The sequence below is a fragment of the Chrysoperla carnea genome, chromosome 4, assembly GCF_905475395.1.
Source record: "Chrysoperla carnea chromosome 4, inChrCarn1.1, whole genome shotgun sequence".
In the NCBI taxonomy this organism is placed as follows: Eukaryota; Metazoa; Arthropoda; class Insecta; order Neuroptera; family Chrysopidae; genus Chrysoperla; species Chrysoperla carnea.
This window is the reverse complement of record NC_058340.1, coordinates 37,249,576-37,267,885: the sequence shown is the minus strand read 5'-3', so window position 1 is coordinate 37,267,885 and position 18,310 is coordinate 37,249,576.

The window sequence follows — 18,310 nt, the reverse complement described above, 5'->3', positions numbered from 1 at the left end:
ATTTGTCCTAAAAAATGATAGCTCTCTAAGTATCCTTTTCATCTCATCTGATGTCCTTGACCATCACTTTGATATTGATTTATAAAGGAGTGTTACAAGTTTAAAGTGTTTATCTGTGCGTCTGTGTGTTTCTCAGTGGCATCGAAGCCCTTAAACGGTCGAACCGACTTTATTGAGAACATTTTATAGCTAAGTTTCCAAAAATTGGTTTACAAGGAATAAATCACATTTGTCGAAGGTTTTTTAAATTTTATAAATTTGACTTGTAGGGTACAGTAGTATTGCGTACTAGTACTTAAATCGTGTTCCGCGCTTGGAATTTTCGACCAATTGGACCATCGTAAATTTACTGTACTGTTATTTGGGATCAGCTGGGTTAATAATGATCGATCACACTGTACAAACTTACAACATCCTGTACAAAGCGAATACATTTTTCATTTTCGTTCAATAACCATTTTTCACATTCTGCTTGCGATATGTCCTCTATTACATTGCTACTAGTTGTGTTAATGTTTTTTTATATACATATATGTAATGTTATTTTCTAAACAATTTTTGTTATTTTATAATAAACAACTTGTTGTTTGCCAAACAAACAACACATTCATACATATGTGTGTGTGTATGTGGCAAAAACCTTTTTCTGTTTTCCATTATTTCTCATATAACAAATAAAATATATCATAGAAAATTCATAAATAAATATTACTGGGTGACATTAAGTGAATGTTGTCTCAGTAGGTTAAAGTTTAACAACGACCGTCCGCGGTATACTTAGCAACTTGAGCTCCATTCCCGCCGTTAGATCAAAAATTCATTTAAGTAGCGATCCGGCTGGTGTAGTACCCAAATGACGTAGTACCCATAAGTTTATGCATGATAGAAGTGTACTTAATCTCTAAAAGTAACTCTGAGCTGAAATATAAGGTAAGCGACAAGCTGGTGTCACAATATATATGGTCCAAATTTGTTCCTAGTAATTAGCGGAAAATAAGAGGGGTTTAACTTTAGGAAAACAATGCTTTTCTTACAAATAAAATGCTAAGGAATGAAATTTTTGTTGTTGAAAAGACTTCGTGTGACTTTTATTTATTTTCTTCTTATCTCCGCGCCGATTAGTATACCAAACGTACGCTGCACATACCAAGTATTATTTCCAGTGTGTTACGGTACTTTTGTTACAGAAGGTCGATAACTGTAACATTAACTGTTGTTCATAGGGACTCTATCATGCCAATAGCTGAATTTCTTGTTCGTTGACTGTTACAAAAGTACCCTATACTTTTTTTTATCTTATTTGCACCGTGTGTGAGTTTTATTGGAGGCGTTTCCATGGTAACGATACACTACTTTACGACTTTAATAATAGAATTGTACGGATGTATATATAATTGTATGGATTGCATTTATGACTTACATTGAATTTAATATTATTGTCTAATAAATTTAAATAAATAATTATGATAATTTAAATTTGAAAAATAATATTTGTGCAATTTTTAATGCATTAAGTTTAATTAATTAGTGTTTTTCAATAATTTTAATTCGACATTTTTACTAGATTAACATATAAAGAATTGCAAATTAGTCATAACAGCCAAAATCCAAAAATTTTCACTGGAAGCGCTGGCATCGATTTTATTGTCCCTACCATAACAACGCACACAACGAATATGTTAGAAAAATAAAAACATAAAATGTAATATTGATTTTTCATATTAACAAATCTATGAGAAAAAAATTAGGTCAATGATTTTTTTTTATTGCCAATATATTTTATATGCGGACCAACTCGGACCATATATTATTTAATTTGATATATTTTAAAATGATGAATCATCAATATAACAAACATTCCGTTCCTTCATATTTTTTTGTATTCATAAATGAAGGACATATTATTAGGAAGAATATACACAGTGTCCGAATAAGATATTTTTGCAAGTATAGACATTCAGTTAGAGCCCATAGTAAACCATTTTTTTGGAATTTATTGCAGCCTAAGTTGTTTTGTAAGCCTCTGTAAAAGTTTTTACAAAGCCTGGTATTGCGGAGCAAATTTGTTATTGAAAAAACCGTGCTATTAAATCACGGGGTATGAAAAAGTATTGATTGGACTAATAAATTAAACTAATAGTGATATATCCGGCATCCGGCGTGTTATACACACACTCTGAAAATTGGAAATTTTGGAGTCTATTCTTCGATATCCTAATTTTCTTTAAATACATAAATTTCTTATTTTATAACTCGTAGAATATGAAAAAATTTGTCGGGCTGCGACTCTATCAAAGAAACCTTACTGAATAGTATACAAGGATCGTATTTTAAAGTTTAGATAAAGTTTCTGATTTTGTAAATAATTCCAAAGATTAAACCTTGAAATAATGAACATTACTGGACTAAGATGAAATAATTTTGGGCTTTTGGTGTAATTACAGGACAGCTAACACAAATTGATAAATATTTTTGCTCAAAATTATATTTCAACTTTCAACCGATTTTGGCATGTTGTAGCTCACACAAATTCTTTTGCACTTTTAAAACAGTCTGTTTGCTAAATTCAAATTAAATAACGCATGTTTAAATTTAACAAGGGTCTTCTATTGTTTTTTCTCCATATATTGGGCTCTGATATAAGGTAAAAATTTATAAGCCTAAAAGAAATATATGGAAGATATTTTTCTTCATCCCCTAGCTAGACTTTTGTGGCTAATAATTTTTGTAGCGCAGCAAAAATTTGTAAAATTATAACAAAAGTTTTTTATGTTACGACTACTTTTTACAGCACTAAGAGTATAAAAAAATGTATTTTGACAAATAATTTAAATTCACAAATACTTTATTTTACACAATTTTTCTTTCATTCATTATTCAATTATTCAAGGTCGTTTCCAGGAAACACACCTATCAATACACATATCAATCGAGTATCCGATTACGATCACAAAATTTAGAGGTTGTCTACTACACAACTTCTGAATACTGTGCCCAACACATTTGTTATTGAAGTGTCTTTAAATTATCAAAAACTTTAGGAGACACTGTACAGCGAATTGAAAAAAGTGTTTTAGTATCTATTATGTTATAAATATATTCAATATTCAGTGGTTAGGTATATCTCGACAGAATTCTATTTTATTTTTTCGGTAGACATATTTTTTTTGTCTGTTTATAGAGAATTTTCCATAAATATTTTTTTCGTTTGGTACTATTAAATCCATCAAAAAACGAACATTGTGATTTATTATACGATTTAGTTTGTAGTATTTACAATGGTGTTGTCAACAACAAAAAATTGTTCAATAAATAAAAATGAATGTGTTTTAATTTATTGTTTGTACTTCGATAATTTCGTGACAAATTTAATTATTAAATTGAAATGGCGTTGCTCAATTTGATTTCCCAACAGAACCAAAAAAGGCATTATAGTATTTTACCTTCATTTTATATTACTTTAGGCTCTCTAAATGGTATCGCAATAAGTATAAGTGGTAATATCCCGGGAGATATATCTTTTAATTTTATAATTTGGATAAATACTCGAACTTGGAGGCTATTTTGGTATAGCTGCATCGGAAAATGTCGGTTGGTGTCGAACAGTTTTTTTTTTGTAGCCCCCCATCCGCCGAACGCACGATAAGGGACATAATTTCAATTAGTTTGAAAACATTAATTATTAGTTTAATTGTTTTGTCCCAATTAAAAATAATCTTCGTAGTGTTGGCATGAGACGAAAGTAGCAGATATCTTATATTGTTTGGGCTTACAATTTTTTTACGCCTAGTCTTGTTTATAGAATAGAAAATTTCTGTGAAAAAGTAAAAAGTAATTTTTGTAGTTATTTAAAAATTTTTAATTATGATGGATTGAAATTTCTCGTGACTTTACGACTTATACTGTGGGCTATATCATTAATTTGAAATTCATTGAATTACAGATTTTTTATAGTAAGTATATCTGTTTTAAATATTTATTTAAATCCTTGCAAGAATAGAACATAACACATCGTATAAACTACAAAATTATTTAATAAATTTCGTGCATGGAAATATTTTCTGATATATCCAGAATACTTTAAAACATTGTCCAAAATAAAAGGCTTAAAATATTTTTATTTTATTTTTTTTTAAAGCCAGTAGTAGTCCACTATATACAAATATTTTAATCTAACAGATAAGTGAATGTTATATTAAAATATAAAATAAATAAAAAATTGAAAACAAAATGGAAAACTCATATGAAACGTGACATCATCTAAAATATATAATTTTTTTTGTTTTGTTTCTATATGCTCGGTCAGACCATTGTTTTAATACTTGTCCAATATCTTTTATATCGAAGGAGGTGTGTGATGATTATAATGATATATATGCAACCGTTTTGCTTGATTCTCTATACCGGGACTGAGGTGCTCTTTTCGTTATTATAGATATATTCTGCTCTGAGAATAAACATTGGAATATTTATATTTTGTCATTTTTGACAATATTTTCTTCCTGTGACGGTGATGTATTTCTATTTTGATCACAATACGTGAACTGAATATCCAAATATTTTAGTTTATGCCAATATATGCTCTTTTTGTTACAGTAACTTTGGAACATTTCGCATCAATGATGTCAAAATCATTTTATTACAAAAAATCTAGAGTAATTCATATTATTAATTTTATCTCATTTTTTAATATCTAGTTTCTCTCCAACTCTTTCCAAAAAGAGCTCGCTCTAGAATACGGTGGGTGACTAATATCGAATTTTCCACATTAACCATAAAATGTAAAAGTAAACTTTATCCCATACGCAAATTTGAAAGTTTAATTAAAATTGATTAAAAAACAAAACAGTTACAAGCATTCAATGATTGTTGCCCGTCTCTTTCTTATAAAACAGAGTTTTATGTGTAATCTCTGTGGTGGTACCGGACAGTGACGTCACTATTCTATATCTTCCTCTTTCTTTATTAAGAAACGTACATATTTTGCATACTTCTAAAGGATTTAACCTGAAATTTTAAAAAATTATTAGCCATGATCGCCTTTAGAACCCGAGATATAGAGAAAGAAAGCTTGAAATCGAAAGAATTGTAAAGGAGGAAACTGTGTTTTAAATTTATTAATGTTTTTTGTAGAAAGGGTAGTTTTATGATTCAAGAATTTTGGAGTTAAAACGTTGATGTAACGTTTGGAGTAAATGAAGATATTAGTAGGTGGGTATGACAAAGTATATTTATTTTATTAAATTACTTGCATTGTGAAATTATATCTCATGTTTGACTTCCTACTTTTCCAAAGTTTTTGGAATACAAAACTAACATAACGAAAACTAAAAATCAAGAACAGTAATTTGTGTTTTAGAATCCAGTGTTTTTAACCTACATTTGATTTCATGTAAAGCTCCTTCGTATCTATCACACTCTCGTATGGCATGACCTATGTAATACATAACATTAAATGTATGAATGAGAAAATTTGTACATTTTCGTATAAAAAATAAACAATATTTATTTTTTTTATATCGATATCTTTAAAAAAAGCTTATTTGCTGTATATTGGTTTTTCACAAAACAAAAAATTGTTTATCACACATCTTGATAAATTACTGTTTATGCCCCCATATTGAAAAACATGATCGAAGCACAAGAATTTTCAATTTAAAACATTTCAACCTATAAGAAAATGAATTTTTTTTTCGTACGAAAATTTCATAATATATACAGATACATATCTCATTTGGTAGTTAACCAATTAAAAAATAACATAGACAAAAGTTACAGAATTTGATAGGGTACATAATGTTTTGAAACAGTTTAGACCTAGTTATTCAGGTTTCTTTTAGCCAATTTAAATCCTAAACGGTAAGAGATAAAAAAACACTTTAAATTAGAAAGTTGATCCTCTTAAAAAACTAACAATTTTTTTTTCAAAACATTTTTTTCGAAAATCGTTAGCTTTCGGAGAAATGGCGACTTGAAAATATGTTATTATTGCATTTAATTGAAAGAAAGCACGCTTGCAACGGAAAAATGCTTTAGCCAAAACTTTTCAAAGACAATAAAGGACATTGGCCTTTGTACATTACTTTAACCTATAATTATCGATCAACTTCAAGCGCATATTCTTTCAAAATGTATTATATACAATTTTTTATGGGGATCAAATTTCTAATTTAAGGTGTTTATGTATCTCTTATCGTTAAGGATCTAAGTTGGCTATTAAAAAAACTAGATCCAATCAGAAGTCAGACCTCATGTTCTGACATCAGATTAAACCTAGTTCTTCGGATTTCTTGAATAGCAAATTTAGATTATAATATAAGTTTAAATGTTACTCCAATACAGAAGCAAAGGAGGGCCATTAAACAAAAAAATTTAAAGCAGCTTTAGAAAAACTTTATCACGAATTTAGCCTCAAAATTATTTGTAATAATCTGTTTCCATGTATTGTTTTCTAAGGACAAAGTGACATAACGCCACAGATATTTAACTTGTTTAATAGTTTCATAATTTTTAGAACGTCGTTTTGTAGTAGTCGGTTTAAATTGTTCTCATCACATGAAGGTAATAATTCCAATATTTGAAATTTGCATACATGAGCGTTTCAAACTTTTATAAACTACTAGCTGGGAACTACCCGCTTTGCTGGGCAACATTCCCACTTGCACCCCTCCCTCCACATTTCCTTGCGTTGGATAACAGTTTTGTAATGTACACGTCATGCTCTTTTATTTGATACCCCACTTAGGTATATTTGTAAATATTCGATATTTCCTTCCCACTTTCTCGCTACACCTTTCTACCCTCCGAAGGTTACAAAAATTTCTAAATGTAATTTAAAACATTCTGACCAAGTTTTGAACTATTAAAAGCCATAATTTAAAAATATGAATTTTTTATTCATGAACACCCCCGCAACACCCCTTGTGGGTGGAATTTCGTAAAATCCGTTCTTAGCTGACCTCTACTTGGCAAAAGGAATATTCCTGCCAAATTTCAAGTCTCTAGGTCTTATAGTTCCAGAGATATCGTGATGAGTGACTATCTATATCTATAGAAAGTCTCCTATATATTTATAGAATAGTCAATGTCATAGTCATAAACAGGGGGAAAAATTACTTCATTTTTAGTTTTTGAAAAGCTTTAATATTAAAAGTATTCTACATACAATTCTTTACCAGTAATTTTATTTTCTCCTGGAATAGTATGTCTTAAATGATAAGCAAAAAAAATTTTTTCTTCTTTTGCATCCTACTCGGGATCACATTGTATTCAGCATTTTAACAATAATTATTAAAACAATTTTAATGAACCATATAATAGTTAAACCAAGTTATACAAAAATATTTTTTCCAAATGTGGTTTAATTATGTAAAATTTAAATAAGCACAATTGAATAGTATTTTTTACTACCTTGTACAAGGTAACAGAAGTATTGTGGAGAATTTGATATTGAAATTCTCATTTTTAGCAACCCTGAATACAAAAGTATACATCTCATTCAATCAAAAAGAACTAAAAGTCAACAATTGAGTAATCAAATGTTATTTTATATTTTAGTTGAAGAATAATTGTTTAAGAGAGTCTGTATAGCTTATATCACATGTACATCATTGCAAATCTTAAATAACTATCAAAACATAATATTAAAAACTAAATATCCTCAAAACTAAACGAACGCCTTCTTAGCAACCTTAACCTCCTTCATGCAGTTAGTTATACTATCTTATGCATACGTATAAGAATTCAAATTTTTTTTATACATTATTGACGTATTAGTAATAGAGACTGAAAATATTGGATTTAGACTGTAGTTAACTTGTAGTAATTTCATTTTGATAAATGTAAAATCGTACAAGGAAGCTATGAAATACGCACATTGGTACCAACACCTATCTATCATCCGTTTACACACCACTATCACACCATTAATTAATATTTCAATAGAATTGTTTCAATTTTCAAATAGTATTGCAAAAAATATTTAAAAAATGTTTTTTTTTTTATTGTACAAATTTTGTTAATTAAAGCTACAAATATGTTGCTATTTTTATATTTTGATAGAAATGTGTGTTTTTAATTTAAGGTATTTCTATCGACATGAGACTAACAGTAGTTTTGCTAGATATTAGTAAATAAACAAATCAGTGATACTTTGAGCATGAATAGAATGTAATTGGCCGCTTAGTTTACGAAAAAACGATAAACAAAGATATCGCGTTTATACCCAGGCCGATTGGACCCCCATATAATTTTGATTTAAATGAAAAATCATTTAAATCAAAATTTATGTTGATTTAAATAAATTTTGATTTTGAATTCATTAATTGAAAGTTTGTTATCAATAAAAATTATTAAAACAGTTGTTTTTGATCGTTTTTATCTAACTTTACTCTTTGATTTTTTATCAACATAATCAGTGATGTAGAATTTCTAGATGAATTTTTTCCGTTCTCGGAAAGCATTTGGTATAAATTGAATTCAATAAATAATATTTAATTAATAAAAAAATATTATATCCTAAAAAAATAATATTAAATATTTTCAACATTTTTACTCGAGGAAGTTGAAATGTCACAGAGATCAATGATATTGGTATAAAAATAGGCGAGCAGCCGGAATCTGACAATTGTTTATTTCTAATACGTTATCAAAACGAAATCTAATGCCTTAACTTGCAAAAAAAATGCAAAAGAAAGTTTTCTATTTTCAACGTCAAATTCCTTATTTTCGATTACTTCTTCATATTTTTGAGAAAATTTATTTTTTTGAAGCTTAACGTTTCTCAAAACACGGCATAACAAATAACAAAAAATCTGTTTTCAATTAGTTTTTATTATTTTCATTTACAAAGTTTACAAAAAAAATATTTTGCAAATATAGACAATTAATAAATTGTTATTTCACACTAATATTTTAAAGAGGTAACATTTTTTTTTTTTTTGTCTGTAGGAAGTAATCTCTACCGGGCCGATTTTAATGGATGATGTATTATTTTATTCGCCGGATTGTTATATTAACATTGTACATACAGAGTTCCCAGAAGAACAACTTGGCCCCCTTTTAATAGAAAGAAAATATTGCAGGTGCGATGTGCAATAACTATCAGTTTTTCAGGGCATTTACTTTTTACTATTGCAAAATCATCAAAATTACTTATTGGAAATTAAAGATGTTTTCGATACCGACTACTCAACTATAATTCGACGTTTTAATAGTAAATAGTAGGTATATTATAGTCAATATAAAATATATATAAATATTTAGATAGAGATGCATTGCACATCTTTCAAACTTAAGATCACATTACGTATTCAGATAATGTAAAGAGTAACAACGCCCCATATGGAAGTATGTTATATACGTATAGTATACACCTTATACTGTATACACTTCATTTCTAAGCATCGTCTAAGTGAGAGACATATGCATAATGTTACTTTCTTACAGTCAAACCTGTTGTTTTTTTTTTTGGGAAAAAGGGAAACACAAAATTTATTTTGTGAATTATTGAATTTATCTAGAGACGTATAGAAAGTCATTTAAGAATCTCTAGAAATTGATTCGATTTAATCATGAAATACATCCCAATTAATATTAACGATTTATAGCAATAATTGCATTTAAGCTATGGCTTATTTTGTGAGCTTTATAATACGGAAGTTTCTACGGAAATACTTGATAGAGACAATATTTTCGTCGACATTTTTATTACCCGGCTGTCAAGGAGATATATATATATATATATATTTATGTATATTTGTTTGTAAATTTCTTTATTACCTCGAATCTACCAAACAGCTTAATGGACTTCCACAGTTAAGAAACGGTTGTATTCGTCTTAAAAACCCAAGGGTTCAAAAGATCTATAAGAAAAATTTTCTCTTTTTTAAAATATTACAACATAAGTTACACGTTCGCTTTATACTGAGTTTAAACACGAAGCACAACTGAGTTAATTTACATAACAAGTTTGTTGCTTCATCAACATTTTTAACCCAATTGCTTCTTTTTTGTACAATATATAATCCGAATTAACTGGAATGCTAAATGGTTAAGTAGTTTATTTTCCCTATAAATGATTCCTGCCTCAAAATATAACACAAGATTCGAAGAATTCCCTTGTCAAAATATAATACAATGTTAATAATGTTTATCAAAGTTTAACTATTATGTAATTTATCGAAATGTTCAAATACAAGTAGTAATGTTATTAGATATCATATATAGAATTCTTAATGGACCTTTAGTTCTCTATTATTTTGTACTTATACTCAAAATATAATATGCATTTAAATTACCATTTAATGTACCTATATTAATATAATATTTATATAATATCCATTTAAGGGGAAATAAAATACATTAAGCCAAGTTATTTGGCGTTTTGTTCTTCGTATTAAATATCATCAAACATTGGAAAACCAAGTTAAATCAAACAATCAATTTTCATGTTTTTTATTTATTTATTTATTTTATTATTATTATTATTATTTTATTTTATTTTTTTTTTGTTCAAATAATATCAACAAATAATTAAATATTTAATTTAACATAAAAAAGCCTACTGTGTTAAATAAAATCTGAAAAGAGAGAAACAAGTCCAGTTTACATAGTGACTTTAACAGTCGGTGCCCATTATTGGAAAGATTTGAGTCGGTCTGAATTTTCCTAGTTGTGAAACATTCTTGCAAAACGAGACAAAGTTCCAGAAAATACTTTCGGCTGCCATATTTGTGTCAAATTGTTTATTAACAACAAATTGTGTCAAATTGTGTCAAAATTAATTTTCATGTTTTATCATGTTTCATATCAATTATTTGTTTTCACTTGTTCATTTTCATTTTACTCTATTTAGTAAAATTATTTATTTTCTATTTATTATACAACTCTACTCAATGAAAAAATTAAATTTCATAAAAATTTTTTTTATTTTTTCGAACAGTACGAATGATAGACGAAAACTATCAAGATAAAAAATTGCATTTTTATTTACTGAATCTAAAAATATTATGAAACTTGAAAAAAAGGAATCTACTCAAATTTTGTTACTATAAATTATATTTCGAAAAGCACCGCTGAAACATGTCTTGTGTGAAAGCTTATTTTACTTTTGAGAGTCTATTGCTCTTTTTAACCGACTTCAAGCAAAAAATGAGGATTTTATCAATTCGACTGTATTTATTTGTATGTGTGAACCGATTTTGATGATTCTCTATCTGTTTGAAAACTGGTGTTTTTATGCTTCTAGTGTGGTCCCGTTTTATTTTGGCCCAGTTCTGACAACGGCATTCATGAGAAAACAATGAAAGTCTTAAATTTGCATTATGTACCTATGCAAGACAAGAGGACGAATAACTCAATATCATGCCAACCGATTTCGATGATTCTTTTATTAGTGACAAATTAGCTAGTGTACTTCAGATTCACTAAAAATCACTAAAAAGAACTTTTAACAAAAAGAAAACCGACTTCAAAAGAAAAACTTTTCCAAAATATATTAATATGCACTAAAAAGTAAAAAAATAACGATAATATAATGTAGTTAAAATTATTATTATTTTTTTTATTGTTATTTTAAATTAATGTGGCTGAGTCGGAGTCAGCCAAGCTAATGTAGCAAACTGTTCTGTCAGAGTTGTTTCCTTGGCTGACACCGACTCCAAAAATAACAATAATTTTAACTACAATATATTATCCTTATTTTTTTACTTTTTAGTGCATATTAATTTAATTTGGAAAAGTTTTTCTTTTGAAGTTGGTTTTCTTTTTGTTAAAAGTTTTTTTTATAAAGGATATTTTGTGGGTGCTCCATCCTCTATTCAATTTTTTGGATCAAAATCTCTGCGACACTCTGCATATAGATATTAATATTTTATTTTGTATAGGAGCAAGTGTAATAGTTGATATTTGTTTTATTCATAATAATTTGAAACAAAAACTAATGTTATATATACATAAGTTTTGAAAGAAGCTTTACTTACTTCTTTTATTGAGTTGAAGTTTTGTAGTTTTACGGCTATATTACTTCTATATTGAGAAGCACTATATATAATGCAACTTATTAGTGTTGGGTTGAAGAGTACTTTGATTTTACAAGCTTTTCGTTTAGTTTGTAATGTTTGAATATAATTTCTTATACCATCAAAATGTTTATTAGTTGCCTAAAAGAATATAGTTTAACCTTCCGCATTTGATTGAATTCATTGGTTGAGCTGCTTTTGCACATTTTCAAATCTGACACTACTAGAAAAAATCGCAACTAGTTAGTTGCAAAATATACCATGAGGCATCTTAAACTTTCAAATAGAGAAGTTGCATGTTTTTTTATTTTATTTTTTTTCGAAAGTTTACTAAAAATTAATAAAATAACATGTAGAATGATAAATGGTTTGCCTATTTAAACGTATTTTTCCATAGAAACAAAATGAAAAATATAAATTTAGCGTGATTCCACTACCGTTTTTTTTATTCAAAAATATAATTCTTTTTTATTAATATCTAATAACAAAATGGAATGGAAACTACTTCCTACTCCACCCGATACGACTATGGTGAAAGATGGGCTCTGGTTTATCATTAACAATAAACAGTTTGGTAGCACTCTCTATGTGAGTATAAGTGGTGAAAATCTTTTCTGTACGAAATAGTGGAAACAACTTGAAAAGTATACAATACTGAAAGTACAAAGCGTTAATTCCAATGATAAAAATTCACGACAGAATGTGTCAGTACTGTTATCTACAACTGATTCAAAATGAAATGATTCAATTCTTAAAAACAGAATTGTTTAATACGACATTAATTCTAAAAGCAGAGAATTCTCACCCCTTTAAATTCATATACTTCTTATATATCTTTATATATTATAAATGAGAAAGTAAGCATGTTTGCTTGTTTTTTACGCTTTCACGCTAAAACTAGCGAATGGCTTTTAATGAAACTGTACAGCAATATAGCTCATACTTCAGAATAACACATGAGATATAGTTTATAAAAATATATATTAATAAAAAAATTAAAAATATAATTTAATTTGCCATTACCATAAATTACAAATTTCTGTAAAAGTAGTCATTTGCCATTACCATAAATTACAGAATTCTGTAAAAATAGTCAATATAAAATATTTCACGGCCATCTTTTCTGATATACTCAATGAATAATTACGACTATTATACATTTAAAAAAATATAAAACCATACATATATTTTACCTGTGTAAAACAATCCTTATCATTATTTCGAGTGTTATAGAAAGGGAATAAGCGAGAGAAATCTTTATCAGTCTTTACTTTTAAACCCAGCGAAGCGGGTGGGTATAACTCTAGTATATAAATATATAAAACAATTTTATACTTTATTCTTAATAATAATGCATACATCTCTTACAAAATTTCATCAGTTTTGTTGTTTAAAACTTAATAGAAATAGTTTATCAGTTAATATTAAAAGTTTTGTGAAACATGCTGACATTTTAAATTAACACTTATTTTCAACAAGATTTGTGAAAACATGCTGTTAACAGTATTCACTTATTATATAATACAATCATTTACGACATATATTAGTTTTATTGTTTGGAAAATTTATATTGTATTCGGAGTGCTGCTTGTTGTTTGTTACCGAAATGTATGTTTTCAATTATTTTATTGGGAAACATTTAAAATTTATGTTCATGTTTTTTGTTTGTATATTTACTTTAGTCAGCTAGTGGAAAGGATTGTTATCATTCTTAAAATACGATCCTATGCTAAGTATTATGCTTGATAAACTTGTTAAAATTAAAATTAAATTTTTGAAAATTATTATTTTATAATATTAATATTTTATATGTTTAAAATTGTACTAAGTACGATAAATTTAAAATTGAGTGAGAGTTTATTTATTCTTCGCACATGTGACATTTAGAAGTTTATTCTTATTAGTTTCTACTGATTGAAATCTAAGACTTCTCTAGGCTGATACAATTTTAACGTCATACGTCTAATGGGACATTTTTTGACTCCTATTTCTCGAAATGTGGAGTTATCAGCTCGGAAGACATAATTTAGAATTTTATTTATTTAGCAAAGGTTGCTTAGGGTTAAGATTTATTTGTGATTTTCTAGTAACCAGATAAGTAGAGCTTACGTACATAATTAGTACAATTTTAAATTATGTAACTTATGAAGAATTAACAATATTTCTTAGAGGCTTCTATTAACCACCACCACCTCCCGCTTACCCAGTAAAGAACTGCAAGAGTTGCACAACAACTGTCTACGAGCAATAACTTTAATTGAAAGCAAAAAAAAGCTTAGATATGACAATGATCATTGGTCAATATAGCCATGACAGACATAAAAACTAAAGATAAGCAACAAGATTTCTTGTAGTTTCACTAGCTAAAGATCTTTGTTTAAAACCGCTTATTTAAATGTATAACACCAACTAATAAAAAATTAAAGAAGCCATACTTAATAGGAACAAACTGTACCTCCATTAGCTTCTATGGCTCATATAAATCCGTGAATATATGCTGGCCAATACCCGCTCGTTAAAGTCCTACCAAGATAACATTTATTATTAACATTTACGTATCAAGATAACATTTATTGATAAACAACAACCTTTTTGCTATTTGTTTTGATAAACATATCTCGAAACTCAAGTATTTTGAACTCGATTATACGAACTTATTTTAATTTTTTATTCGTGATTAAACTATATCTTCAGTATAGTTTAATATTGGCAGTACTTCCGGGTATTACGGGGCACCCTATTAAGAAGCCGTGAAGCAGATCTCATAAAATATCTATAATATAAGTACTTACCTCAAATGCTGAGTCTATATCGAAAATATATTAAATCTAATGAAGAGTATCTTGAAACCTGAAAATTGATGGATAAAATATTGAACAAAATTAAAATGTTTTATCTTTAATGGAAGGTCTGTCAATATTTAAGAGACCGGCTTGGTAACCCAATTATTTCATTAAAACGTAATCTAAGTTCAATAATCATTAATAATATGTGCTTACTTTTGGGACCAGGACTCCAAATTCTTGAAAACTATTAGAGCTAGATTAATTTTGACCACAAATTTGAAAAATATGATCCAAATTTAGTAGGATTACATACTTAGTTTATCAAAATAGGATTAAATTTGGATGTGATAGAGCAAAATTAAATTTTTTGGATTCTGATGACGTCATAGAGTTAAAAAATTCGATTTTTTTTGATAACACAGGCAAATTTTATCCGATCTCATTGTAATTTTTTTTAAATCCCACTAATTTTGGGTCATTCTTTTCTGCTGCAATGTCAGTTATTCGCTAGCTATCACTTAAATACCTAATTCCGGGACCAGGACTCCAACATCTTGAAAACTATTAGAGCTAGGTTAATTTTGATCACAAATTTGAAAAATATGATCCAAATTTAGTAAGATTACATACTTGGTTTATCAAAATTGGATAAAATTTGGATGTGATAGAGCAAAGTTAAATTTTTTGGATCCTAATGACGTCATAAAGTTAAAAAATTCGATTTTTTTGATAACAGAGGCAAATTTTATCCAATCTCAATGAAGTTTTTTTTGAAACCCACTAATTTTGCGTCATTCTTTTCTGCAGCATTGTCAGTTATTCGGAAGCTATCACTTACGTGCCTAATTCCGGGACCAGGACTTCAAATTCTTGAAACCTATAAGAGCTATGTTAATTTTGATCACAAATTTGAAAAATATGACCCAAATTTATTAGGATTACATACTTGGTTTATCAAAATTGCCATTATGCTACTTTTTGATACCTTTTAATGAACAGCGAATATATTAATAATAATTACAATTTTAATCCAATTTTGTTTATATTACTCTGTATTATTTACTTTATTATCAACAAAATTTCGATTTTGGAGGTTAATCAGTTCCTTATGCAAAATACCCCAGTATCGTTTAGGGAGTAATGAGTTCCTTGTTTTGTTCGTAAACGTAGAGAGAAATCAATACTTTAATTTGACACTCTATCATTTGAATAAATTTAAAAAGTTTATCAATTAAATGTACAGACTCTTTTAAAGGTAAAATGACACGATAATGATGACTCTCCCCCTTTTTGCCTTTACTATTATGTTAAATACTATCAGTATACGAATTTTCATCAAAATCTTTAAAGCCGATCCCGACATATATAAGGCGCAACATAAATTCTTGCCACTGGCGCTATGTACCCTCGTTACGGCCCTGTTGATAGATTTTAAACTTCAACAAGTTTTATTAAAATATATATGATATAAACTTTATTTCAAATTACTACTGCAAATATGACGTTAAAATTGAATTGAAAATTGATCATATCAATGTTTACTAGGTACGTCGTATTGCTACCTAGTAATATTATCAATAGTTGGTGCTAGCTAGCCATATTACCAATTTAATATTAATTTAAAAATAAATTGAACAAGTAATGTAATATTACATACTTATCTGTTTATATAGATCTATCCATAAAATGACTACCAAAGAAGTAATAACACAACCTAGTAGACAATTGGTGTCCGTCTATATATGGTGGGAGCATTGGAAAGCAGTTCAAAACATACAGAAAACATGAACAAACATTATATAAGTTTTATATATGTTGTTATATGATTGTTCTTCACTTTTAAACAAGGTTTTAATAGTAAATAGTATATTTTGTGTTAAAAAGTATTATATGAGAATGAAACTATAATATCTAATTTAATTTACCATTTTCATTATGTCATACATTACAAACAAAACATACTTACGTAATATGTGTGTGTTTGAGTAGTTACCTTGTTGCTAGCTAAAGGTCCGCAGAGAAAATGAGTGAAATTTGAAATTGAAACGAGTATGGAATATCAAAAAGAAAAGTCTTTTGAATTTGTATATAAAAACAAATCGATAAATTCCATGCACTTAACAGAACTTCGTTTATGACGTCCTAACATAACTAGAAAATAGGTGATAATGGAAACGAAGCTAAGAACTTTCGATTAACTCGATTTCATCTTAGCGCTAGTACTGCTGTATATATCTTTCTTCGAACATTTTATAAGTTTTTTAATTTCCGAATAGTTTTAATCTAATAGTTAAATTAGTTAGAAAGTTGCAAGTAAAATTTACATAGTTTAAAAACCCCGCGATAAATTTTTCGAGAACGGAACCCTAAACTCGCACTTGAAACATAGCTAAGAACACTCCCCATTAAATTACCTTCTCCAATAACAAAAAAATCCAAGTCTCTGACACACATAGCGATTAAACTTATAAGGTCTCTTTTTGGTTCGAAGGTTAAAAATGACTACATATAATTGACATCCTACATAAAGAATCCTAAAACGATCCTTAACTAAGTTACGAGATTGTAATAGCAGTGGAACTCCTAACTTCAAACTTTTTTGTTTTTTCTGTATAGCTTTTTAGTTGCCGTTTAAAATGTGCCATCATTTGTAAAATTAAGTAAAAAAAAGAAACTCCGTAAAGTTAAAAAACGGCCCAAATTGGAATCCAGTTGATGGATAGTCCTTACATGTAAAGTAACACCCGATAACCGAGACTAGATTGGATTGGAATTTTTTAAATGTTCGAATTAACTCTGATATTTCGAATTAACTCTGATAGTTATGATTTTATGTAATTGGTTAACTTTTTTCGTTTTAATGACTTAAATTGAATAATCTTGAATCCTGTTTAATCTAATGTGTCAATAATTTGTTAATAAAGTATTGATTTTTTTTCAACCAACACGCTTAAATGACGAAATCGGTATTAAAAAAACAATTTCCCTTCAAGATCTATGGCTATGAAGTACCTACTCTCCCATTGTTCAAAAACTATTACGCTACTGACGTTAAATAATACCTCGTTACTGGTTTATTTAACAAACTATACCAGTATAATGTTAGTTTATATGAAAATGTGGTTTTCATTAGAAAATACATTAAGTAGTTTTGACGCAGTAAAATTCATTTTTAATTATTCAAATAATATTATTGTAGCTCTTTTAGTTTAGTCAATCATGGACATACCATACAATTTCTAGATTTTTTAACGAAAATAGCGTTTTGTTGCTTTGAAACTCCAGGATGAGGCAGTATGTGGGAAAGCATCTCATTTAGTTTTTGAATATTTAAGAAAATGTACTCAAGTCATTGATTTCACATCTTATCTACTTCTGAATTATCAATATTGTTAAATACCAACGTGTTACAATAATTCTAGAAACGCAGCTTTATTTTTAATCAAATATATGTTTATACCAAATTGTTTTCAAATTCCGGTAAAACCCGTTATCGATGCTTAA